The sequence below is a fragment of the Schistocerca piceifrons genome, chromosome 2 (assembly GCF_021461385.2).
Source record: "Schistocerca piceifrons isolate TAMUIC-IGC-003096 chromosome 2, iqSchPice1.1, whole genome shotgun sequence".
Taxonomy (NCBI): domain Eukaryota; kingdom Metazoa; phylum Arthropoda; class Insecta; order Orthoptera; family Acrididae; genus Schistocerca; species Schistocerca piceifrons.
The window spans coordinates 1,053,978,467-1,053,985,178 of NC_060139.1; positions in this window are offsets into that span (position 1 = coordinate 1,053,978,467).

A 6,712-nucleotide genomic window follows, 5' to 3' on the forward strand; every position below is an offset into this window, starting at 1 on the left:
AGAAATTGGAGAAATATTGCTTATAGCGTGGGTTACGGATCAGGACGCAGTGTCGTTCGTTGAGATAAGTCCAATATCCTAGCGTAGACTTGTCGCCAGAAGTAAAAAGATTGCGGATCGTGTGGCCACATATCCAATTCACAGAGTGAGTTTTGGCAGAGGGGTAGAAAGTCTTATCGGGGTACAAAAGCATGTGGACGTCGATCTGAGCTGGTGTCTGTCGAGTAAGAAACGCCAAAATTCGCCGTGCAAGTGTCCAGACGTCGAACGCTGTGCCATAGTGGAACCGGTGGACATCCGTGTCATCCTCTCCACAGTGGGTGCAGAGGGATGAATCGGCGAGATGGATGCGGTGTAGACGATCTCGGTTAACTTGTTTGCCATTCACGGTGATGTGCCACGCTGACTGAACGTGTGATTCCAGAAAACGCGCATGGATCGCCGTCCATATGTGTCGCCACACGTATTGTGGATACTTATGTTCGAAGGGGTTGGACGGGCGGCACTGTTGTAACAATTCGGAGACTGTTTTCGTGCGGTACAAACGTGTATGTGGGAAGGACCGGTAGACATAGCTGAACCCCAGGAAAAATCGTTGGATGTAATAAAAGGGGGTTGGAATGGTCGATACCAGTACTGGGGCGGACAAGGAGGCCGGCGCAAAGCTGTGAAGCAGGAGCCTAGTAAGGCTCTGCGGGCAACGATGCCAAAGTTTTAGTTGGGAGCTGACGTAAAGTGCCTTGACACGAGTCGGCACGTGGATGAGTCCCACCCCGCCACGATCTCGTGGCAGTGCAAGGGATTCATATTTCACCTTGAACAGCATCCCCGAGCTGACGAAGCAGCCGAAAGCCATCAACAGTCGTCGGGCCAGGAGAGTTGGGACTGGTGTAAGTAGGCTGTTTAGGTTTTCTTATTGGTAACGCCACGTAGCGCTCTGAAAATCACTGGCTGTGCTGTGTGCAGTCTGTGGCTAGTTTGCATTGTTGTCTGCCATTGTAGTGTTGGCCAGCGGCAGCTGGATGTTAACAGCGCGTAGCGTTGCGCAGTTGGGGGTGAGCAGCCAGCAGTGGTGGATGTGGGGAGAGAGATGGCGGAGTTTTGAAATTTTTAAAACTGGATGTCATGAACTGATATGTATATTATGAGTTTTCAACATTATTAAGGTAAATACATTGTTTGTTCTCTATTAAAATCTTTCATTTGCTAACTATGCCTATCAGTAGTTAGTGCCTTCAGTAGTTTGAATCATTTATTTAGCTGGCAGTAGTGGCGCTCGCTGTATTGCAGTAGTTCGAGTAACGAAGATTTTTGTGAGGTAAGTGATTTAGTGATTTGTGAAAGGTATAGTTTAATGTTAGTCAGGGCCATTCTTTTGTAGGGAATTCTGAAAGTCAGATTGCGTTGCGCTAAAAAATATTGTGTGTCAGTATAAGCACAGTCATGTATAATTTTTCTAAGGGGACGTTTCATATGTCGACCCTTAGCCGAGGATACCTCACTGGAATCTTCTGATTTTTTTTCTTGTAGTTTGTGTAATTAGTGTAGCTATTGTTTATTGCTAGCGCGTAATTGTAGAGAGAATCTCCTTTGTAGTTGCAGTCTTTCATTGTTGTTGTGGCATGCATGTTAATTTGCACCAAGTATTTCGCAGCTGCGCTTGCAATTAACTAGATATTATTTTCAGTGCTATGTTAATGTGTTCTCTTATTTTTGCTCTTCAAATTGTGTTTTTCTGTGTTATCGTGTGAAATATTGTGACAATAATGGCGTGTGAAAAACGTAACACTAGGCTCCAAAGTAAACTGAGAAATAATAGTGACGACGAGCGTAGCTTGCCAGCACCACTGTGTAATGAATTAACAGACGTTCAAAGTAGTAATTTGGTAACTGTGCATAGGGAAATGAGCGGGCTGCAAACAATGGCGTTGACAGTGAAACAGGTAGTGAACAGGAATGCATTATCGATCGATCGCTCGGCAACAGCTCGCCTCAGGAATCCGAAATGACAGGACACAATTATGCAAATACTGTAGATTCAGGTTTTGCGTCCTCACCCTTTTCTCAAATGAGTCAAGACACATTTTCCGCTTGTGAAAATGTGAATGTTGTGGGTGCAAATTCACTGCCGAAAAGCACTGAGGAACATGTTTCAGACACCAGTGCATTGTTATTACAATTAATGCAACAAATGGGACAAAAACTTGTAAAGTTACACACAATGGAACAAAATCAGAGACAAACACAGCAACAATTAGACACAATGGAACAAAATCAGAGACAAACACAGCAAAAGCTTCAAAAGTTAGACACAGTGGAACAAAATCTTAAAAAGTTAGACACAGTGGAACAAAATCTTAAAAAGTTAGACTCATTGGAACAAACTCTTGAACAAACACGTGAAGATTTAACTACTGAGTTACATAACATTGAATCGAAATGTCAAAAAGTCAGTAATGACGTAAAAACTCAAATTTGTGAGCATTTTCAACCTATTTTTTCGCGGCATGAAAATGCATTACAGAATCACGAGCAGCCATAAAAGAACTGCAAACTATTGTTCATGAAAATCATGAGACCTTGCAAGCTAAATTTGACTCAGTTGCATCTATCTACCAATTCGGTTACGCAACTTGCAAAAACTCAGGAAAACTTAAAGGACACAGTAGATACTCTGAAACTTGGTTCAGAAAAACACACTGAGGAAATAAGTACACTATCGGAGAAAGTAGCCGAACTTTCGGATCAGTTCACTAATTTATCTACGAAGGTAGATGATAATCTGAATGACACCAAACCGGTAGTCTTTAATGATACAGAAGAGTGCGAACAAATTAGGAAATTCAATCAAAATCAAATCAATATGCAGTACAAAAGAGAAATCCGGGAAGTACAAGATCAGTTGGCACAAGTAATACAAAAATTACAAATTTCAGAGGACACTCGCGCTCCGACACGGGAGGAGGGACTTAGAAATACGGAAAAGACGCAGAATTATAACACAGGGCTTTTCGGAAGTTATAAAAGAAACTGGCAATGTGCACCGAATTTTGAGATGGAACCGCCGACACGACGTAACAATGACCGATATGCTACTCGCCGACACGATGATTTTGACTATAAGCTGTTCATTACTATACGTAAATTCAAATCATTTAAGAATTCTGGCAACGACATTCATCCACAAGCGTGGCTTCATCAATTCTCTCATTGTTTTCCTCCCAACTGGTCATTGGAGCACAGGTTAGAATTTATGTGTGGCTACTTGGAGAATGAACCAGCTGTAAGAATGCGATAGGTCATTCACGATTGTCAGAGTAAAGGAGATTTTTATCATGCCTTCCTCTCAGCATATTGGTCTCAAGCTACACAAGACCGAGTAAAACATAGCATCATAATGATGAAACATTTCGAACAATCTGAATTTTCCAGTCTTGTGACATATTTTGAAGACATGTTGCATAAGAATCAGTATCTTTCAAATCCACACAGCCCCTCAGAACTCATCCGCATTTGCTTAATCAAATTGCCTGAACATTTACGACATATTATTTTGGCAGGACGTTGCAAAGACGACATTGAAGCTTTTCCGGGACTGTTACAAGAATTAGAAATTGACACAGACAGTCGCGGGATGCGAAAATAGGAAAACAATCACTACAGGTCACATCCGTCACAATTCCATGACGACAGAAACAATAACTGGACACGACAAGTCTATTCTTACAACGCAAATCGTGACCAAAACAGACATCACCCATATGACAACCACTGGCAGAGTAATAATAGTTACAGAGAAAGATCGCATTTCCGTAGTAATGAATATGACAGAGACAATCATAGAAACAGACAATATGGGAACCAAACCAATTATTATTACGGGAGACAGAATAACTTAAGACGCAACGGTCCAGCGCGCGGTTACGATTCAGGGAGAAATTCTCCACCACGTGACCGACAAGAAAGAAACTATGGAATCTACCGACATGACGACAGACGATATGATCGTAACGACAGACCTGAATTGCATCAGAACTGGTGGGATTCAAACAGAGCTGGGCCCTCTCGGCAAGGCGAATTTGTAGAAGTTAGGTCTCCTAATCCTAGTAACGACGCGCGCCAACAAAGAAACAGACAATGACTCCCACCGCAGGCAGCCACCTGCGCCGGCTGGCTCAGCGAAAAATATTATTGACGCTAACCTTGAGAAAAATTCCAGTATTCTTTACCGACGTATACCGCATGACAATTGCATTCAAGTTCAAACTCTGAGTACTATGAAGAGTAAAGGTTTACACCACATTTCACATGTAAAACCGTTTATTGAAAGATAATCTGCTTTTAACTTTGTCTTTGCCATATAACTTTTCACTTTACATTGCTAGTATGCTTTGTCAGACTTAGAATCTGTTAACATACAACAATGTTTGAAGTTAAATATCCAGTCTAGAACCTAGGGAACATTTTTAAACAGAAATTACGAATGCATTGTTATAGTGAACAGACGACACAGTGTTATATTTGTACATTCATGCTTGTTAGTTGCACGATTACATAACGACTATAAGGCTCACATACTTAGAACATATACTGGTACTGCTAATGAGATTCTAATGCAACATTTTGGTTTACTTGAAAATACATTCTGGATTTAAAGTACTTTCTGTGAGATACCAGATGAGACAGTGGTTAGTTTATGTGACAGCTACACGATTTTATCACGACGCTACTAATGAGTGACAATTTACAATGTTGCTTTTGCGGTGTATCTGTTTTATATCTGCACAGTTTTTCTGTATTATTCTGGAAAGTAAAACATGTTTTAGTAGTAACTTCTGTGGTATAGCTACAATGAGACAGCCTTTTCTGTAGCACAACAATACGTTACAGCACAGTAATTTCTTCATCACAACAATAAGCGTAATAACTAAGATATCTATACGCAAAGCATTTCACTTTTGTTTATCATGAGGTAAGTACATTGACTTCTGCAGAACTTAGCTTTCGGAGGACAATAACTACGACACTACCACAGAGATTATCTTACAACAAGACGCACAGTTTAGCGCTACAGTACACGTATTTGAGTGATTAATTTTATACTTAAAACATTTATTTTTAAAGATATTTGAAGTACAATGATACAAAGGTTTTCTGTAATAATTTCATTCCATTGTTGTAATCTGTAACACCTGAGGGTATAATTACATTAATCCTCAAGGGGGTACACGCCTACTTTGAGTACCATGTGCGTGGCAAGCACAAGGAGCCCTAGCTAATATGGTATTTGCTTATACAACTTTACACATCGGTACCATATTTCTCTAACACAGAATTACAGAGCTATCTGATTATTTACCTGAGAGAGACAAACATTTATTTCACCACATCAGTGACAGACGTTTACGTAATTACACCGTTGGATAACTTCACACTTACGAAATTGGATGTTGTTTGTACTTTGTGGACTGTTCATATTTTTTCGGAACCGTTGTGATACTATGAGAGCTTTGAATGATGTATTTGGTATGGGATCATGATTTTTAAAGTGCGTTTGAGGCAGATGACGCTTTTGACATGAGCAGAGAATTTTTTTTAGGTTTTGAAATTATTGGAGGAAGCTACGACGATTTTGAGATTTGACTGATGTTATTTTTTTGAAGACAATGTGTATTATGCTGTTGAGGTATGTTTATGATCAATAAGCTGATGCTAAATGAGGAATTTGATTATGCTAGGTATTTATTATGATGAAATATTGAAGAAGTGTCGATGAATATGTATATGTATAATGAGGTAAGGAATACTGAGTAGTGGTTAGGGACTCTAATTTGTGGAAAAGGATGTCGGAAACCAAGAATCGTACTTTAGAATTATGAAATGTGTGTACATGTGTGAATGTATCACAATGCCATTGAAAATTTTTTGGACACTGTTATATTCATAGGATTTTGTTTCTACACATTTGCAATGCAAATTCTTGACCTGTGAAATTTTTTATGTGAGACTGTCGCTGTTGTGCAAACTGCTGTCGTAAATATTTTGGTAAGAAAGCTAAGTGACCTTGACGTAATGCGTTATGGGCGACCAGCTGTGCGAGTCGCCTGGAGAAAAAGCCATTAGGTAAAAAAAAAAGGGACCATTAACCTCACTATTGACATTCCATTGTAGAAAGCATCGCAAATACGACACGCTCATTACTTGGAAACATATCGTACTTTGTGCTACTTACTGAAATGCTTATGAATTGATGGGAAATATTCTTACATCTGCAAACCTGATAACGACAAGCGTCTTTCTACGAGAGTTGAGAGAATTTCTACTAACTTATGAAATGTCACATGGCTATTGAACGATGCTCTTATGCTTTGCTTTGTACATAGTTGCTTATTTCATTTGATATCTAGTTTCTAGCTGCACTGCAGCATTGGTTAAAATAAAATTTTATAGATGTACTAATATAAATATTTTCTGTCTACAGATCGAGTAAATAATAATTTTTTCAAAAAAAATGAGGGAGCACAAAAAGACATTTACCTTCACAGGAACTGCATTCATAATTTTCTTTTCAAGTACTTGGTAATTTATTTTGTAGAATAAGTTGTGGTGCACCACTTTAATTACATAGATATTAAGATGTGATTATACATTTCCCTTATCTGCATTGTTATGTACTAATTTTTCTGCTTTAGCTATGTCATGTTTAGGTATA